The following is a 19582-nucleotide window of genomic DNA, read 5'->3' as shown; positions in this document are numbered from 1 at the left end:
GGGGAGGCGGCTTCGCGAGCTCAGACTGCAACGAGCCGTGCTGCAGCGCAGGGCACCGGCCAGGTTTCCTCGCCTCTCCCTGGAGTCGCACTGCCTTCTGCTGACACGCGCTTCCTTTGTGTCATGCCTGGCTAATATATTAATGGGGCGGATAACCCGGATCCTTTGAGGAGGGGTGGAGGGGTTGGAGACGGAGAAGGGAGGGAAGGGAACCAAGCAGCTCTAGCTTCTGACCCTTGTGCCGAAGAGTTCGGAGGCAGGGGGGCGGATGGGGTGGGGGTGGGGGTGGGGGTGGGGGTGGGGGTGGGGGCGGGGAAGCGGGGCGCGGGAGGAGAATCCAGGTGGGGAAAGTTCACATTGAGGGCGCTGAAAGCTAACTGAGATGCCTGCAACAAGTTTTTGGAACAGGTGATCGGATGCTGAAGTGCTGTCCTGGTTCAGAAGCGCGAGGCCAGGGCCAGATGCCGCGGACGCTGGAGAAACTGTCCCACTAGCCGCGCGGGCCGCGCGTCGGCTGCCCGGTCTGCCCACCCGGCCCCGGCCCTGCCGCCGCCCGGGGCCTGGTGGCGCTGCGCTGTGTCCTCGCGTCCGCGGTGAAAATCCTCACTGCGTGTCGTGCGGATGCCCATCCCCGAGGGGTACACCTTCGCAGACTCATCAGGCTCTAGCTAAGCCGACCACCTTGGACTCTGGGTCCCAATGGTTAAAAATAAAGGCTTCCAATCGCCCTGGCCCGCGGCTCTCCTCGAGACCCCCGCTTCCCCCACCCCCACCTCTCAAGGAGGCGGAGTGGGGGGGGGGGGCTGGCCTGTCTTTGGAGGGCCCAACAGATTAAGCACGGGGGCAGCCCTTGCGCTCCGCCACGCAGCGGGCGGGAGGACCCGCCACCCCGAGCCGCTGCCGCTGGGTGCGGGCCTTGCCTGCTGTCCGGGCCCCGGCCGAGCGCGGGCCGAGCCCTCCAGCCAGGCCTGCGGCTCCACCCGCCAGCCGGTGCTCGGGCGCCCCGGACCCATGCTGCCCGCAGGCCGCGCGGCCCGGCGTGGCGCTCATTGCCGAGGCTGTTCTCAGCGCATCAAAAGCCCGGGCTTTCTTCGGCCGTATGGGCCGCGAGGTGAACAACAATGCCCGGGCCCCTTCACTTCAAAAGCGGCGATCAGGGGAAAGGCTCCCCCAGTGAATTTTTTTTTCCTCCGCCTTTCATTCCTGGTTTAAAAAAAAAAAAAAAGGCATCAGCGACTCCAGGGCCCGGGCGAGCCTAATGCCCTTTGATGGGGATTGAATTCATTATCTCCAATAACGCAATTGTGCTTGGCCAACGAAAAGAGCAAAGCAGGCTCTCTCCCGCCCGAGGGGCGGGCGGGCGGGCAAGAGCGCTCCGGGACCCGATCGCGGCGCAGTCCCGGCCCGCCGGCCACGGCGGCGGCTCCCCCTGGACGCGGGGGCTCGGGACCGCCCCGGCTGCTGGACCCGGGCGCCGGCGCCGAGGCCGCCGGGGAGGGCGGGGCGGCGCTCTCGTGGGGTTTATTTTCCGTGTCTCCCTTTGCAACCATTCCCCGAGGGCGCCCGCGCAGGCTGGGTGTTTACTCTCCTCCCTCCCGGGCTCCAGCTGCCACGGAGGCCGCGCCGCCCAGCCCCGCGCCCTCGGCCTGGAGCCGGCTTGACTCGCAGCCCAGCACCGATGCACGCGGCTTCCAACCGCCCCTGCCCTGGACCCCTCGGCTCAGGCTCCCCGACTCGCTTTCACGCCGGCCCTCCGCCCTGATCGCCCCACAGCGCGCGCTCCGGGAGCCTGGGCAGCACCGGCCGGGCCCCACGTCCCGCACCCGGGAACGGGCCCCTGGCGCCGGGCGTGCAGCGCCGCCCCCTTCGCTTCCGGCCGCGGGGACCCGGCCGGGACCGCGACCTCCACGCGAGCGCCTGCTCCCGAGTCCCACTGCCATCCCCGCCCTTTCAGCATCCTCCAGCCCCCGCTTCTTCACTCTCCTGAGTGTATGGAGGTGGAAACAGACAAACGGGCACTATCACGTGCCCTCACCTCGTGTGTATGTGTGTGTGTGCGTTTTGTGTGAGAGAGACAGAGACAGAGAGACAGAAAAGAGAGAGAAAAATTCTCTAAGATTCATGACCAAAGAAGACTTTATAGCTTGGTGTGTAAAATAGGAGTTTAGTCGTTTCATCACTGGGCATACTTCTTACACAACACTATTTTTCCCCTTACCCAGTGCTGAAGAAAGCATGTATTGCAGTTTTATTTCAATCATAAAAAGAATAATCATAAACAGAATTAAAGTACTTTTTTTGCAAGAACACTTACAGAATGCTCTATGGTAGTAACCATGGGTTAGAATTAGTCGTTCCCTACCAGTTAGTCATGACTATCCCAATCAGCAAGCTCTCCAGTTTCCCCTTTTTCTTCAGGGAATTAGAGCCAGCACTCAGGCACTATGGGATATATGTACATATATTATATATATATCACAGATATACACCAGCATGCACATACTATGGGATCGTCTGTGTGTGTACACACACACAATTAGATATGCTGACTTAGAGAAGCACCCACAAGACCTTCTCATCCACAAGGCTGTCCTCAAAGCAGAAAACAATAAATTAAGTAATCTGCTGATTTAGGGTAAACCAAGTAAAGCATTTCAGATTTAAGACTTCCGGCTAGGCATTCTTCTCATCATGAGATATGGGAAGTCAGTTCGTTAATTCCCTCCAGCATTAAGTGGAGCAACCTTTACAAATTCAGCCTCTGGAGCTCTGTCCACTCCCTTCAATTCTGAGGCCTAGGCACTTGAGGGAGGGGGAGGAGACAAAATTCCATGGTGATAGGTAAGATTAAAGAGAAGATTTCAGTTCTTTCTTCCTTCCTTTTTCTTTTCTTTTTCCTTTCTTTTTGTCTTATAGAACAGCATCCTGAATATAACTTTCATTAAAGCATACATTTACTTTTGTGAAGCCTTTATGGTTTTCCTTTACACCAAAAAAGATGTAAAACATTTACCTTGCAGATATCTGAGTCTCTAGTAAAGAAGCCTATGGAAATGCTATTCTTTAGAAGAGTTATTAAACTCCAAATACTTATTACAAGTTATCAAAGAATGAGTGACTTCTCTTCTGGACCCTTACCCCACTTTTTATTAACTTACTAAAGAATAAGTTTGAATTATGGTGACTGGTACATTGACAGTGTGGTGTCACTTCAGTCACCTTTTACAAAACTCTTTTTGTAACATCAAGTGAAGGTGTAATCTTCATCCTCAGTTTGACTCACTGTCCCACACCTGGGGGACTGCTGGGCTTCCTTAGCCTACACATCATCATACGTTTAGAAATCCTGGGGAGAGAAAGGCATTTTTACAGGGTGAAGATGGCAGTGACTTAAATTCTACAGATTCACAATTTGAGTAAGAGTTTAACATAACCTGTATGACCCGAATAAGTGATACGTAGGTATAGCTATTCGGGAATTAATTTGAATGATATTTTGAGGATTTCAGAGGAATCAAATTCTGAACTCAGAGTAAGAATCATTCCATGAATAACAATACATTCAAAACAACTACCAAAAAAGCTTTAATTCTGATATATATCCACCAGAGCACAGAAGCTACAGGAGAGTCCTGTGGTTTATCACATAAACAATTTGCCTAGTGCCAGAGCACACATAAAGGATTATGTGACTTCATGTGAGCAGGGCACCATAGGATGGATGAATTACTAAAGAAAAGATACCCTAATGTTCACGTGGATGTGTTTGGCCATGAAACAAAATTAGGAGGGGAGGAAATGTAAAGTATTTAACTAGAAATGAAAATTCAGTGTTATCTAAAGTGCAACCCCGAAGCACACTTCAGCTGTGAGAGTCACTGAATCATGGGACCATAGACTATCGTGATGGAAGAGGCTTTATTATGTTTTCTAGTCCACTAACCTGCAAGATGACTCCCCTCAGAGTTTTCCCAAGGCAGGTCCAGATTAGATTTAAATGTCAAGAATTGGAGGACTCCCACTTCTTGAGTTTATCAGTGTAATAGAGAAATACTATATTCGCAGTGGAAAACGTTTACCAATGGAATATTTTCTCTGATATTTAGGTAAAATCAACTTACATTTTAAGTATGTCTCTTCGAGGATCCATTTTTATTAGGTCTCAAACCTGTTTCAGATAACTGAATGCCTGTCTAACTATTTATTTAGCCAACCTATACATATTTACTTTCTTTAGTTCCCACCTAAGATTGATCCAAATAAAGTGCCCCACGTGGGAAAACACCTCTAACGTGTATAAGCATTTGACTTTCCATTCTCAATACTTAGAGGGGAAAAATAAAGTTAAACCTCAACAATTCCTTTGAATTACACCAGCATTATAAACAGGAGACTTGCTCCATTTGTGAGACGTCACCTAAACACTAGGTCATGCAACCTCTTCACCATTTAAGTATGACTATGGTAAGAAGTCAAAAGAATTCAGCTTCTCAAAATGTGGTAAGTTCTTAAATTATAAGAACAGGAACCTAGAAACCAACCTAGGGTTTGGTTCATTTAGAAGAAATACTGTTCCTCATACTAGAGAGAATTTAGAGTATTTGTTAACTGTGGCCCATTGATTTACATGTGGCTTATCAAGAAAATATTATGTTCGAGTTTTATATGGTAAAGAGTTCGAGGAAGTTCATTATAAAATTTCTAAAGAGAAGTTCAACTTTTAAATTTCAACTGCACAGATGCAGCAGCTAGAGCTTCAGAGCTGCATTGTGGTTTGGCATCTCAGACTCAAAAACCAGACTCTGGGCTCCCAGGGCTCCAAAGGATTCACCCACTTTCTCTGTGGTGACCACTGGGCCATGCTATGCCAAGGATTAACACTCCAGACTACACCTGTCTCTTAAGTTACAACGTCTTTGCTGAGTCAGGCAATTAGAAAGGAAATGCTTATTGAGTCTGACAAATAATTCACATTGGAAGTATAATCATAGTAAGAGTAGACTATGAGTTAAGTAGGGAGAACAAACGAGAAATGAGAAATGATCTCCATTGCATTTCACTCAGCTTGTAAAATAGACTAGGTGAAAAGGAAAATTGGAATTGTAATTAAAATGAAAGGTTGTAAGGCCCCTGATGACTCAAAGGGTAGCACTAAGCAGTTGCGTAATAATATTATAGTCTATATAAATGCATTGAATACAAGATTGCAAAGATATCCTCTTTTCCCAAGTTGGCTGTTGGATTCTGAGATGAGCAGGTTCTCCCCAATTCTTGTTTCACAGGGCAGAACAAATGATACTGTTGGGTTACTATTTAATTCTCTGTATAATGAATACAACTTTAAAAATATTCAAAAAGCCTTCTTAAATGAAGTGCGGTGTGCACTTTTTCAGGACTTATTTTCAAGTCTCACATTCACTTACAGTTATTACCAGATGATACTGTTGGGAATAACCTGGGATTTTAACAATAGGCACAAATGAACTTTAATGGACTAAAACATGGCCTTTTTTGTTTTAGCCTTAAATTCGGCAACAGAAGGAGTCGTGTAGCCAGTGTTCAACCTGAAAAATAAAAATATAAAACATAGTGAGATCCTTCTGGACTATGCTCAAGACCCCTAAAAATGGAGTTATTGTGAGGGGTAATAACGATTACCAGGCTGTGACTAAAAAAAGAAAAAAAAATTTCTTTAGTGTTTTCAACTTAGGGGGTAAACTTGTTTTCAAAAGAAACAAGGAAATACAGAAGGCCAAGGAGATGTGAGGGCTGAAAAGACGAGGGGAAGGGAAGAAGAGGTACCATAGCAGAAAAAGCAGAAAGCACAGTATTGGGTCTTATATATAGACTCACAGTCCAGGGGACTGAGGGAGCGAGAGATGGGACGGGGGCAGATTAATGGCTGGAGAGAGCCAGACAGCGCGCGCTGAGGAAGGGCCGGCGTGAAAAGATTTGGCGTCGTCATGGCAACGGGCTCAGCCCTGCTCCCCCTGAAGCCCATTCAGCTCTGAGCTGCCGGAACACGTTTTTAATTAAAGCGTATAAAAGTTGTTTTGTAAGGACTTCTCCTCATCCGATAGATTTCCAAATGGTTAATCAGGCTTCATCTCCTTTTGATGCTCACAAGAGCATGGGCTACTGCTGCACAGAAACCGCCGCCGCCGCTGCTGCAGCCGAGTGAGTTATCTCTCAATCACATCTAAGAGCGGGAAGGAGCGGGGGCGTCTCGTTGTGTAGACACGTATAAACAGAGAACTCAAGCAGGAGTGCGGGCTCCGTTCTTATGACTGTAAGTGCAAGCGTTCATTCTCTTTGCTCTAGATACTGTGGAATTCGTCCTTCTAGATGGCTATTGTCTCTGGTTGATGTTCTATTCAGCCTTTGAAAACAGCAAGGTTTTTTTTTTTTTCCTTTGAGAGACATAGCCCAAAAGCCAAAATAAAAGATAGACGTTATTTGTTCCAAACAGTATTTAATCTAGCCTAAGTACCCCAAGAAAAAGATTTGCACTACTCATGTAAAAAGATGGCAACCCATCCCCCTCCTTTTTTTTGAGAGAGAGTAAAAGGGATCTCACTCCTAAATCCTTGTAAATTCACTGCATACAGCAACAGTTGCATTTTCTTCTTTAATAAAATGGATAACTTAATAGAAAATGGCAGTTTATTGTCGAGTCACTAAACAACTTCATGACAGATGACTGGAACCTTCCTCAGGCTTTTTCATCTCCTTTCTCCTAAATCTTGACAGATGATCTTCGTTTCTAACTTCACTGAAAAGGAAACCAAAAAAAAGGATTGTACCTGCTATCCATCCCTTCTTCTACTCCATATTCCAACTCCACATTTCCGTTTCTGAGCCAATACCTCCTCTCCTAGGGCCAGGAGGAGGGGTCCTGCCTCCCCCCAGGGCAAACATACCCACCGAAGTTTGAGTCCCAGATGCTCTTTTCTGGATTTCACTGCCTCACCAGCATCTTTACTGTTTTTGTTCCCAATGGCTTCTTCTCCTCAGCTTTAAACATGTAATAGCCATCTCCATTTTAGGGGGGAAAATTCCTTAAACTGGTTTCACAAAATCATCTAGTTAACTTTCCCTTGCCCTCCTTTTCACCGCTAGACTTTTCAAATGCATGGTGTTCCCCCACGGGCTCTGCTTCTCCACAGCCCTGCAGTCTGATCTGTGGCCCCTAAACCCTCTTTCTTGAAGATCATCTGTGATCCCTTGGTTCAATGATGTTTTTACTCCATTTTTTTTTTCCTGAGTCTTAAATAGTCCTAACAGTTCTGAATATTCTTAGCAACGTTGAACACTTTCCCACCAAGGACCCCCTGGTGCCAGCCCGTCTTCATTCTCTGCCTCTTCTTGACTGCTTCTCTGTCTCTATAACTGTCTTCCCCGTCTAGTCCAACCTCCACCATAGCTCGCCAAGGCCAAGGCCAAGTCCATTGGCTTGAGAGAGAAAAAAATAGCCCCTCGCCTTCAGAAACTGGCTTGACACTCCAGTGAGGCTGTGGTGTATTAGGAATTGGTCTGACACTCACAGTTAGGCCAAGGTGTTTTCCTGTCAAACACAAACAATTCTTCTGAACACTAAACAAGCCCAATCTATAACGATAGAGAAGCGACACAAATGCAGGACCACTTTGTGTGTGTGTTTTACAAATTACAGCTTTAGCTTTGTTCTGGCCTTCCCTCCTCCTAGATAAGATTTCTTAACATACCCACCTAATCACAGAATTACGCCCACATCCCGACAGCATCCGATCCAAAGTCCCACTTTCTTGAACCCTCCCCCAAATCACCTCACACAAGCCCCAATCCTATAAGTCCTTTCTAACACCCTCTTCCTGAAATGCCATACAGTTCCCTAAGATGCATGGTCTCCCTTATTTGCAACAAGCAGTAAATCCAATGTGTTCAACTACAGATATGTCCCTGATGGTCTTTGGCTGGAGGACATTGATAGGTCCTTTGTTCCTTTGTTTCATGGCCTGAGCTGTCACGTATGCTAAGCTAAAAGTCCATCCCAGTCCTCCCACAAAACTCCCATCTTATTTCTATACCTGTCTATAAGGTATTTCCACGAATTTTCAATAAACTTAACTTACAGCAACACAGTTCTCTCAGTAACAAGGCATGACTCCTGACTTCCATATTTTTCTCATTCTTTTAGTCACTCAGGCTTGAAAAGCCATAGTTGTCATTGACTCACCCCTCTTAGTGCCCATACACCTGCAATTAATTAATGTGCCTTATCAATACCCCCATTACCCAAAGCTTTCTTTCCTTGAGATTCCAAAGGTCATAATTTTAGTCCATACTACTTTCTACCATCTGTTGAAATAGCCTCCAGAATCTTTTTAGCCAATTCTTGTCTGTACACCATTTCTAGCCTAATATTCCTGATCAATAGGTTTCAGTGAACACAAATACGTCCTAACCTCTTGAGGCCAGAGTTTTCACAGAGGTAAAATTAGGAATTACATATGAATAAATAGTATGATTTGCCCCCCTTATAAAAGATAAATGTCATTGCTGCACACATGGAACGGGGAGAGCAAGAATGCCCTGGTCACCACAGGACTGGGTTCATGTGTTGGGATCTATTCTTTGAGAAATATAGAGAAAGTGAGGTGCATTTAGAAGATTCTGGATATAGATAAGAACTGAACATGCCTCCCGAAGGATGGTTTAGCCTGGGGGTGTTTGGCCATAGAATAAAAGATTTCTGTTACATTTGAAGGACATTACAGTTATTTCAAGCATGTGTGAGAAAGATTAGGATAATTTATGGCACGTGATTGCAGAGGGCAGAATTAGGGCCAGAAGTAGAAACTGGAGAGGATTACAGCTCCACATAAGGCCATTTGCAGCAGTATAGACAGAGTAGGCCATCTCAGCAAAGAGTGAGCTTCCCAGCATTGAGCATTCCAGTGTAGACTAGATGACCACTTGGGTATACGTTTCCCTTGAATTCGTGCTTTATTTATTTAGCTGTGATCTTTAGACTTTCAACTACAATAGATTTGTTTCTTTCGAACAAGATAAACTATTTATTTCATGTATTTTATTTTCCCTTAAATGGTCACTATTCACTGATCTCATCTCACATATTGACCTTTCCTGGTGCTCTCACTCTTTCCTCTGTGATCACATTCCATTTGCCTAATCAACTCCCCTTAGTGGAGTTCTGCTTGTGATATCTTCTCATGTTTTGCTGGGCATTTAACTCTAGGTTGTTGACTTTTTTACTTTTAGTACTTTAAAAATGCTGTTTCATTTTATTCTGGTTTCTGTCTCTCTCAGAAGTCAATCGCCAGTCTTATTGTTACTATTTAGAAAGTAATATGTCTTTTTTTTCTCTTTTTAAAGTCTCTGTCTGGTAATTTCAACACTTGGGTCATCTCTGGGTCTGATTCTGTTAACTATTTTGTCTTTTCATATGGGTGTTTTTTCTTTCTTTTTAATGTGTCTTGTATTTTCTTAAAAACTAAATGCCAGATATTGTGTACAAAAGAACAGTAAAGGGGCCGGCCTCATGGTGCAGTGGTTAAGTTTGCACATTCCGCTTTGGCAGCCCAGGGTTCACTGGTTCGGATCCTAGGTGTGGACTTACACATCGCTTATCAAGCCATGTTGTGGCAGGCATCCCACATATAAAGTAGAGGAAGATGGGCATGGATGTTAGCTCAGGGCCAATCTTCCTCAGCAAAAAAAGAGGAGGATTGGCATCAGATGTTAGCTCAGGGCTAATCTTCCTCCAAAAAAAAAAAAAAAGGAACAGTAGAAACTGAGGTCATGTCCAAAATGGGAATACCTCTGTCAGGCTGTTAGTTTGGGGATCTGAGTGAATTTAGTCAGCCTTCAAGGTGAGTTGGGTTTGTGGTTGCTGTGGTTGTCTTTAGTGGACCCACACACTTCAGATTCCTCCAGGGGTGGGCTTGACTGCCACGACCTTGTAGTTTGTGTGAGGTCTGGAGCTCTCAGTCTCTCTGCTCCACCCTCAGATTTCAGCAGGTGCTCTATGCCTGAGCATGGAGGGAGCTATTTCCATGGTTTTGCTCCTCCTCCAGCAGTACATGGCTGTTAGCTGTACTAGATTCAAGGCTCCCCGTGGGGCAGGGGAGGGGTTTCTCAGCTCTCCTGCTCCCGTCTGAGTCTTAGGCAGGCCCTGTGCACCTGTTCCAGTGGCAGACAGTCTCTGCCTCCTGCTCAGTGCAGGGTCTAGGGCACAGGCAGGTTCCATGTCCCTTTCTCCAAATTCTGCTTGTGTTGGTGGGTGTCTTAGATGTGAGCGAGTTTGGGAAGATCACCTTGGTCTTATGAAGCCAGTCTATTTACAATTTTTCCTTACTCCATGGCACAGCTTCCCAGGATCTGAATCAAAAGCTGAGTCTCTCCTTTTTGGTGAGACTTGCAGTACAATTTTTGTCTTCCCAGCATCACGGGACTGGCAAATTCTCTCTTAGCTTTTCGTCTTCTTGTGTTTTTTACTCAGTTTCTCTGTTTCTTGTCCTGAAGCTAATCTCTTAGAAATCAGAAAATGCCTTTAGGGAAAATTATATATAGACCATTGGTCTCAGCTATCTATAGTTTTTTTCTCTTGATCTTGGCCCCTCATATCATAGCTGCTTAATTGAGCCCTGAACTCCATTTTTTGTTTCCCCAGCCCAGTTAAACTGCCACAAGCTCAAGAATGCTGCTTTGAACGTTCTCTTGAATCAGTGAATGCCCCAAGGGAAGAACACAGCTGAGAATGCAGGACTCCCCTCCACCCATCTCCTTCTCTCCAAGATCTTGGCCCTCGAGTCCTGGTTGCACTGTTGTTTCCCAGTGCCTTCAGATTTTGTTTTGTTTTCCTTAGTATTTCATTCAGGTTTTATAGTTATTCTCAGTGACTGAATTAATCTCCTTCTAGCACCTCTGTTACAGCCAGAAGACAACGTTGCCTTATTATATTCTAAACCCGAGCCCCTAACCATCAAGTCTTGGTGATTCTTATAAAATCCTCTTAATTACCTTGTGTTCAAGCCTCACATTCACTTTCTTCCCATAGTTTATGTATTGGCATATAATTGAGGTCATGTTATGGTAGCATTTATTTTTCCATAAACTTTGGTTGATTTGTCAATAAAGATCATCTGGTTATATATTATAATTTATAGAAGAGTTGAATATTTTGATACTACTTAGTCCAGTATGTTTTTTTTGCCTAAGAGGAGGAAAACTACAGATTAACATCATCATGAAGAGTAAACCTTCACACTTGGAAGACAGATCAGTGTACAGGATTTGTATTGGAGTTTACATAGTTTTGATTAGATAATGTCCTTAACAGAGGAATCTCATAGAGAGGCAAGTTGGATAAGTATATATTCGATTCAAATTAATATAGTAATTGAACAATACATAGAAAATAAATACTGTGATACATGAACCTAGGTTAAGCAAGTTAATCAAAAAATTCTCTTGCAAATGGATTTTAACCTGAGTTCTAGCTAGCTGGAGTGATAGTAAACTGTGCTGGTGGAAGTGAAGAGGTAGAATGTTCTAGAAGTGAAGGACATTTTTAAGCTAAAGATTGTTGATAAATAGCAAGAAGATGGAAGATTAGGGAAGAAATGGAAATACATTAGTATTAAACAGTTTTATAATATCTACAGAAAGGGGAGAAATTTGAAAAGGAATATAATCTGAGCTCATATTGAAAGCTAACACATGTAGGACTGGTTGAAAGAAGGAAGTGACTGGAGTTGAGTGATCCTTTTAAGAAGGAAGCTGTAGTATGGCCACCATCAGACTGAGGTAGCAATGAAGGTAAAGTGGAAGGATTTGATTAATACTATAACTTGCAGCATCTTTTGGTGGAATGAATGGAGATGAAGACAGGGGAGAGTTTAAGAGAATAAATACAAGGAAGCCAGATACCATTTTTTTCTCAATGTCATTTTAAGAAAGTTAAGCTGAGGAAGTGACAAATTGTATTCTTGCAGATCGTGGCAGGAGGGAACGTCACGGCAGGGAGGATAAAAGTTTTGGGTGCTGTCTTTGTCTAATTTAATTTCAGGAGATGAATCTCCATTTGAGATTAATTTATTCATTATTGCAATCAACACATTTGTTGAACAATTCCTACGTGTAAAGCATTATAATAGATACTTACAGATGATTCTTGATCTCAAAGAATTTACAGTCTGATAGGAGTGATGAGATAAAACAATTATTTAACTCTGGGGAAAAGTAGAAAATGGCAGTTTCAGTTCCTGGCTCAAGAAAGGTTTGTTGAATGAAAGAATGAAGGGCAGAGAGCCACACATAAAATACTAAGAGTTGAGACGAGAAGTTATTTATCCATGAGAAGATCAAGAGAGGCTTTCATAAGGAATATGACAACTGAGCAAGACCATAAATGTCAGATAGGACTTAGATGTGAGACTGCAGGGAGCGGGTAATGCCAGGTGGAGGTAACAGTGTCTGGAAGTGAAAGTTAGAAAGTTCAGGGTGCATAGAAGAAAAGGTGAAGTTGAAGCGTGAAAGAGGGTCCTCAGCGAGATCCAGCTGAGGGAGTAGGCTGGAACAAAAATCTGGAGGGCCCTGGATGCTCTAAGGAATGTGGAGTTTATTCAGAAAGTAATATTTAGCATTAGAAAGATAATGTATGGATAACAAAATATTTGAATCACTTGTGGATGTACAATTAGAAGTCTAAAGAGAAAGGAGGAACAGAAGAGTTGGGGCTCAAAGTCATTCATAATGCAAACGTGCAGATTCATCCCTCCTTCCAGTGCTCAGGCTCTTGTTCAAAGGATTCGTGTTACTGAGCTCATACAGGTAGAGTGCAATTCATTCACTAGCACTCAGCCAAAAAAAACTCCTTACTGTCATTAGCACTTAATTATGCTATGCGATGTGAAATTCCTTATTAAATCTTTTCAGAGGCAGCAAGTAAGAAGAGTTAGGAAGCAATTTCCTAGGAAAAGTAGTTTATATTTACTGTCTCCATTTCTACGTTTTTCATTCACTGCAATCTGGATTTTGTCTCTCATTATAATAGAAACTGCTCTCATTAAAGTCACCTTGGACTCCTGAATCACCAATCCCAATGGCACTTTGCTCAAACGCCGCCTCCTCTAAGAAGGTTTCCTTAATCTCATAGACAGGGAAGATACCCTTTCACCCGTTACGCTGAAGCCCTCTGAGCCCACCTCTGTGATGGTACCTATCGAACTGTATTACAATTATTGACAGCCGTGTCATTCCCTCTGGACTGTGACTTCCATGAGGGCAGAAAGTGTGTCTTATTCAACTTTGTATTCCCAGCACCTGGTATGATGCTGTCTGAATTATTGATAAATGCAAACAATAAACTCCCCTCTATTATCTCTCTCAATTCTCTCCTCAAGATACACTTTTAGAAAAATACTGAAGACTTCCAAATATAATCAGAATAGAAACTGTCCTGAAGACTTCCCAATGTCACTAGAATAGAAACATTTCCTCTGAGAACACTACTTTCACCTTCATTTGTACTGTAAATTATCTGTCATTAAATGATTAATATAGTAATAAAGCTTAGATGATTCACAATTGAGTCTCTTGCCCTCTAACCCTCATCCACTGCTACAGTCCCTTATCCACACTTCTTGTGACTCTACCGTGTTGGGGTTTCCTTGGGTAAGGACTATTTAGATTTAGCTAAATATTTTTAAATATCTGCTGTGCTCAATGTGTTCTAGTTAGTGCTGGAGATTCAAAGATAAATAATAACTAATAAAAATAAACACCTATGAAATTTATGGTATTGTTTATTATTTCTAATTTCATCTGACATAGTTTTTTCTAGTAATAAAGCTCATGGTCAATAAACATCTCAGTATTTTATTATTCTGATTGATTGTTTTGCTACATCCCTAGATCTTTGAAATTTAATATGCGAAGACCACTCTTGTCCACATTTTTATAAACACATACACGCACACAACCTCTTTTATGCAATTTTGCAAATACTTTGGGATTTACTAACATTGATACATCTGGCAACTTGGAATTCTCTTATCTTTGGTTTTCTCTCTCTCTTTTGCTCCTTTGTTTCAGTTTTTGCTAAATTGTCTCTTCCCATCATCTACAAAGTCCGCACTTTCATTCTTTTCTTTGATTCTGGTTACTATCTCCCTTTTCAATCTTCTACTTAACTATCATCACTTCTCCCATTATCTTGTTATCTATTATGTTGATCATTTTACTCCTAGGAAAGATCTTCCTAGGGCTATCTTATGGTAGGACCATGAATGAATGATATAACTATATAGGCATCTATATATGCCATGAAGGTAGTCATCCAAAATCATCCTTGGAAAAATTTGGAAAATGTGGGGGCAGCATTTAGCAAGGGAACAGAAGTATAGGGCAGCTATCTTTTAAGAAAGTTAGTATCATATTGGTATCTAATACAGTGCAAAGTCCAAGAGAACGAAGGAATTGAGTCTGAGAGGTAAATTAAAGTTTTTCAATTGTCAACTCGTTATTGTTCCATGTGAGTTTATAATTTCCATGAAAAAACGATACATATTATGAATTAAATGTCAATAACAGCATATTATCAAGCGTTAACAAGTGGTAGAGACTAAGCTTCGATGATTGTCATATGAGGGTTGGGTGAGGTGGAACCAATAAATGTAGGCGGGGCTGAGGTGGAGAACAGTGATGCCCTGATTTGATATCCCTTGTGATAAATATCCCAGTGTCCTAAATGTATGGTGTATATAGTCCATATTTTTAAAAAACATATCTATCCAACTAATTTCAACATTACAATGTATATGAAATATACTATGTGATAAGGAAATGTGTGACCAAAGGAATCTGTAAATGTTTTGCTATGGTTTTTTTTCGTTCTGCTAAGAAATTTTCAATTTAATAATACTGAAGATATTTTATAAAAATACTGAAGTTATTTTGAGTAGAGTAGTTGAGTACACCTCTATTTAAAGATCATATTCATATTTTTTAAAATAAATGAATATCTAAGCTTGTATTCAAATTTAGTTTGTGGTTTTTCCTCAGTGTAACGAAAGTCAATTTTGGATAATTACGAGTTTGTTGGTAGATGCTATTAAAGAAATTTTAAGTGTTCATATAACCACTACTTTTTTAAATGTCAACTTAAAAAATATTTTTGGAAATACTTTCCTCAATGCTTGTAAACACCTGGTCTGTATGACGGGGTAGGGGAGCAGCAGTGGAGTTTTGCTTTTGCTTTTAGAAAGAAACTTTGGAGCATCTGTGCATTTAGATCCATTGAAAGCATTACAAAGACTTTGAAAACAGACTGAAAGAAAGCAGAGGTCCAAAATCGGTCTTTCTAATATACCGCAACATCATTCCTGACGTAAACTTTTCTTACTTCTAATTATTCTTTACTTCTAATAAAGTATAAACTATGCATACATGACAAGGTTTGCTTGTAAGAGAATCTTAGAGCAGATTTTCAGGAAATAAAATTTTCAGGAAATGAAATATTTTTTACAATGTACTATTTGTTCAAACAACATAATGAACAATAAGATATATTGGTATAAGTTGGCTATACATTTATTTAATTTTAAAGATATCAGAATTAATATATTACATAAAACCACTCCTCCTTGAAGCAAAGCGTAACTGTTTGTCACAATTATTTTAATATACTTCTCTTCTAAGATCTATTTTAAACTCAGGGAAGCAAGGTTTGGAATGGGAAGAGTTAAAAAGCACGAAGCAACAGTAACCCCATTTAGATAAGGGGATAGATGGGCGGAGCAAGGGAACAATACACTAAAGTGCTTTTTGCTCACAGATCTTGGTTCAAATTAAGGTTAAATTCCAAAGAAGGATGTGTTTTCCCCATGTGGAGTCTTAAAGGACATGCCTTTGTTTCCAGCTTCCCAGAGAAGATATATGTTAACACAAACAAACCATTTCATAATAAATTTACCTTTTATAGAGTGACTAATGCCCTGTGGAGATAAGGTGGACTCTCAGTCACCTGTGTTTAATCCAGGCTGAAGAAATTGTGCCAAGGGCACACTGACGAAACTTTATTCCTTTGGAGAGGATGGCAGGAACTTGGTAGAGAGCGGAAAGGGTCTTGGTTTTAAAAGTCTCATTGGGATGACTCTGCCTTCCCCACTGTGAACACAGTTCAGCATTTATGTACTTTGGAAGGACAAAGAGGTGAGGTAAGCCTGCCAAAATTTGACCTGTGTTTCTGGGAACCTGTTAGTAGGTCAACTGTTACAAATGGAAGAGAAATGCAAAGGAGTAGTGGGTCCTAGAAATTTGGGAGCTGGACTACAAATAGTTTTATTAAAGTCTGCATACTGTCTCTTCTAGATCTCAAGGGAGGTGACATGATATTTAAAACGCCACAGAGGATCACTATTATTCAACCAAATCAGGCTTTGGTGTGGAGTAGGGGTGGGACATGGAACAGCATAGAGAAAGATAACCCTTTTCTGCTAGAAATATTTACTTTACAGTTAACAGATAGAAAAAGATATTTTTGGAATTTTACCTGGGGTCTTTGTGTAACAACAGTTTATCAATCTCTTCCTTCTAAGACAGATTATTTCTATAAATAGTGTTTTTCTGTCCTTTCCCCTTTCTTTATCTTTATATTATTCTTTATTAACTAGAGGCCTAATTCTTAAGTTTCTATTCTTGCAAAATGTCTCTGAATTTGCGGCTGGGTAATTCACTCACTGAACATATAAATCCCTTTTCCATGTGCAAATCCTACTGACCTCAATTGAAGATGTAAAAATTAGTCGTGAGGCATGTGAAGGAATTCCTTTTTGAGAGAGGGAAATAAAACCCACTCATGTCAATTGTATCAGACATATCTAATTATACAGAATACAAGGTTTAGTTTATTTCTTATATTTATGAATTTATCCATGAGGGAAGGCTTAGGAAATCTATTTAAAATTGAAATAAAATAGAATAGCATCCTGCCCTCTTCCCCCACTCACTAAAAAAGGAGACGCTGACATAGAAGAAACTTGATTTTAAGTTGCCGTATGAGAATTTTTGAAACATCTCTAGTTTATCAATCTGCAGCTCACTAATATTGATTCTAGACAAAATGAAGTATCATGACTTATCCTGTGCTACTCATTTCTTTATAGTGCCAAATTTCCTTCTTGTGCTGTGAATTAAATAAAAAAAAAAATACTCCTTCCATGTTTTTATGTTAGCCAGTGACTAACAGGAGAAAACTCTCCTGACCCTAGACTGCTGGACAAGAGAGACGAGGTTTCTCTTCTCAGGCTTTGTAATAGCAAATCCAAATTTCAGAAATCCATTACCTATTCTGAGAGGAACACCACAAGGGGGCAGGTGAATCCAGGCAAGGTCCCAGGTGAGAGGGTCCCCATATTGGGATTTCTGGTCAAAGGAGGGGAGATGAAATGAAAATAGAAACCACTCTAAGGATAATATTTCTTCATGAGCATAAGCATTAGATCTGGATCGTTCACATGAAATCCTATTTAGAGTATATCCAAAGACATCATTAAATATACAAAGAAAATAAATGAAAGAAACCAAATCAATGTAGTCACACACTGAAAGTGTGCACTATATTTACAAAAGCCGATAGTATTGTTTTACCGAGAAGAGAAAGACTCCAGCTGAGCAGAAATGCAAAATTTACTACAGAGCAACTAAGGTGTGCTTTGAAAATAAATTACAACCAGATAGGCAGAGTACCAAATAATTAAAAAGACGTGTGAGAAGTCACCTGTGCTTCAAAGTGATCTCAATAACCAACAACTTCCTAACAGAAGAATAAACTTTGAATAATAGAGCTCAAACAGTTTTTTCTCCCTAACACCAAAAGTGAGAAATTTATTTCAGGCCTTGTAGGAAAGATAAAAGTTGCTGCTTAAAAAGGTAATTTGAAGAGTCTGCTTTGATTTTTACTAGAAATTAAACTTAGCCTAACAACAGGAGGCAGAAATTGATATTAAAAAATTAGTTCTTCTAAACAAATATTTTAAAATTGACACCAGGCATCCCCTGTGAGAATGTCAATGGCAGTATCTTCAATGGCCAACATATATACATACCTCCTATGCAAAGGAGCCAGGATTAATTCTCTCTGACAAAGCTGGAAATTATTGCCAGGGTCCCTTTTATATCTCACGAAGGAAACACATTTAAATATTTGATGTGGGTAGATAGTATATTATTTCATCTTTTATAGATTTATAAAATGAAATGCATATACTATTATAGCACAATATAGTATAATATATATAGTATAAAATAGTATAGTACAACAAAAATAGTATACGATATAATACAGTGTAATAAAGTGTGCAAGTTTTATTTCTTTCTGGTAGCTTTTGTTTAGTTTCTAATAATAATTAGAATTTCCAAAATGAGCTTTTAAGTGGCTTCTCTTATTTATGATAAAATTAATTTCTTTTTGGGCCCCTGTAACAATTTTCTATAGCAGTGACGTAGAAGTCCCTTCTTCTATTATAAATCTATTGATTGATGAGGTCTCTCATAGACGTCAGGGCAAGCTAGGTGTTAGAAGTTGGGGTGCCAAGATGAGTAATCCTTCTGTTCCATCATGACATATTTTGGTTTCACGGTGCCACAGGAGTCAACACTAGCCAAACTATTAAGCCTATTTTTAAAGCAAAGCTCTGGACTCAAATGTAAATACTCATTCTTATGTCACCTTAACAAAGTCTATTTTTCTCAAATTCACCCATTCTTCGTGTGTATATGTGTATGTAAATATACAGACACATACATAATATACACTCATACACATAAACTTATATACACATGTATACACATACTTACATACAGGATGCAATCCATCGGTGACATTTTAGGTTATTCTTTCTCCTGTTTTCAGTCTGTGAGTGAGCTTTCTCTTCCTTATCTTTCTTTATCCCAAGTAATTGCAGGGTCCTCATAAGCTTTGTCCCCTACAGGACATGGAGGCAGTTTCTGCAATGCTTGAGATAATAATGCTTTGATTTGTCAAAGTGAAAAGTTGGATGGCTTTTAAAAGCTGACCAGTCCAGGGTTATTTGCACATAGTAGACGTTCAATAAATATTTGTTGATTTGATTTATTCTAGGGTAAAGAACTGGGTAACAACCTTTGTTTTTCCTTCACTGATGTGCTGTGGTTGATCCTGTGTACAAATGCATTTGGGAGTAAATATTAACGGTCATGGTCATTGAAGACATTTTAGAGAAAAAAACTAGATCTACCGGCTGTTAGGAACAGTACGGACAACTACTCTAAGTAGTTATAAAATAATAGATGACAAACACCATAAAATAGGGGCTAACTGAAGAGCATTCTGATAGAGTATTCCGAAACCAAGTGCCTACCCCATAGTTTTTGAATCAATCACATGTTGAGAACTTAAACTTTTGACTGTATATGTTGAGGCAAAGGACGTTTTCATGCAAAAAAAATTAGGGATAATATTTTGGTTATAAAATTTATACATAAGCCACATAATATTTCCCTTGGTGTAGTTTCCCTTGTGATAGTCGCAAAAGTGTTT

The 19582-nt window shown here is 41.2% G+C and overlaps 1 long non-coding RNA gene across 3 annotated transcripts; it reads right to left on the bottom strand.

Moving 5' to 3' along the window:
* Positions 1 to 2113: 2113 nt before the first annotated feature.
* LOC106782232 (uncharacterized) lies at positions 2114 to 19207 on the bottom strand. Of its 3 annotated transcripts, none has more exons than XR_011441044.1 (3): positions 18862 to 19109; positions 5854 to 6772; positions 2114 to 5564 (listed from the first exon to the last, which is right to left on the bottom strand). It is a non-coding gene; the product is annotated as an uncharacterized lncRNA (long non-coding RNA). The 3 variants fall into 3 exon arrangements; XR_011441048.1 differs by having other exon boundaries at positions 2881 to 5564; positions 6578 to 6772; positions 18862 to 19207; XR_011441043.1 differs by lacking the exon at positions 2114 to 5564 and having other exon boundaries at positions 5666 to 6772.
* Positions 19208 to 19582: the final 375 nt, after the last annotated feature.

This window comes from Equus caballus, chromosome 1 (assembly GCF_041296265.1).
Source record: "Equus caballus isolate H_3958 breed thoroughbred chromosome 1, TB-T2T, whole genome shotgun sequence".
NCBI classification, from domain to species: domain Eukaryota; kingdom Metazoa; phylum Chordata; class Mammalia; order Perissodactyla; family Equidae; genus Equus; species Equus caballus.
This window is presented reverse-complemented; position numbering and strand designations above follow the sequence as displayed.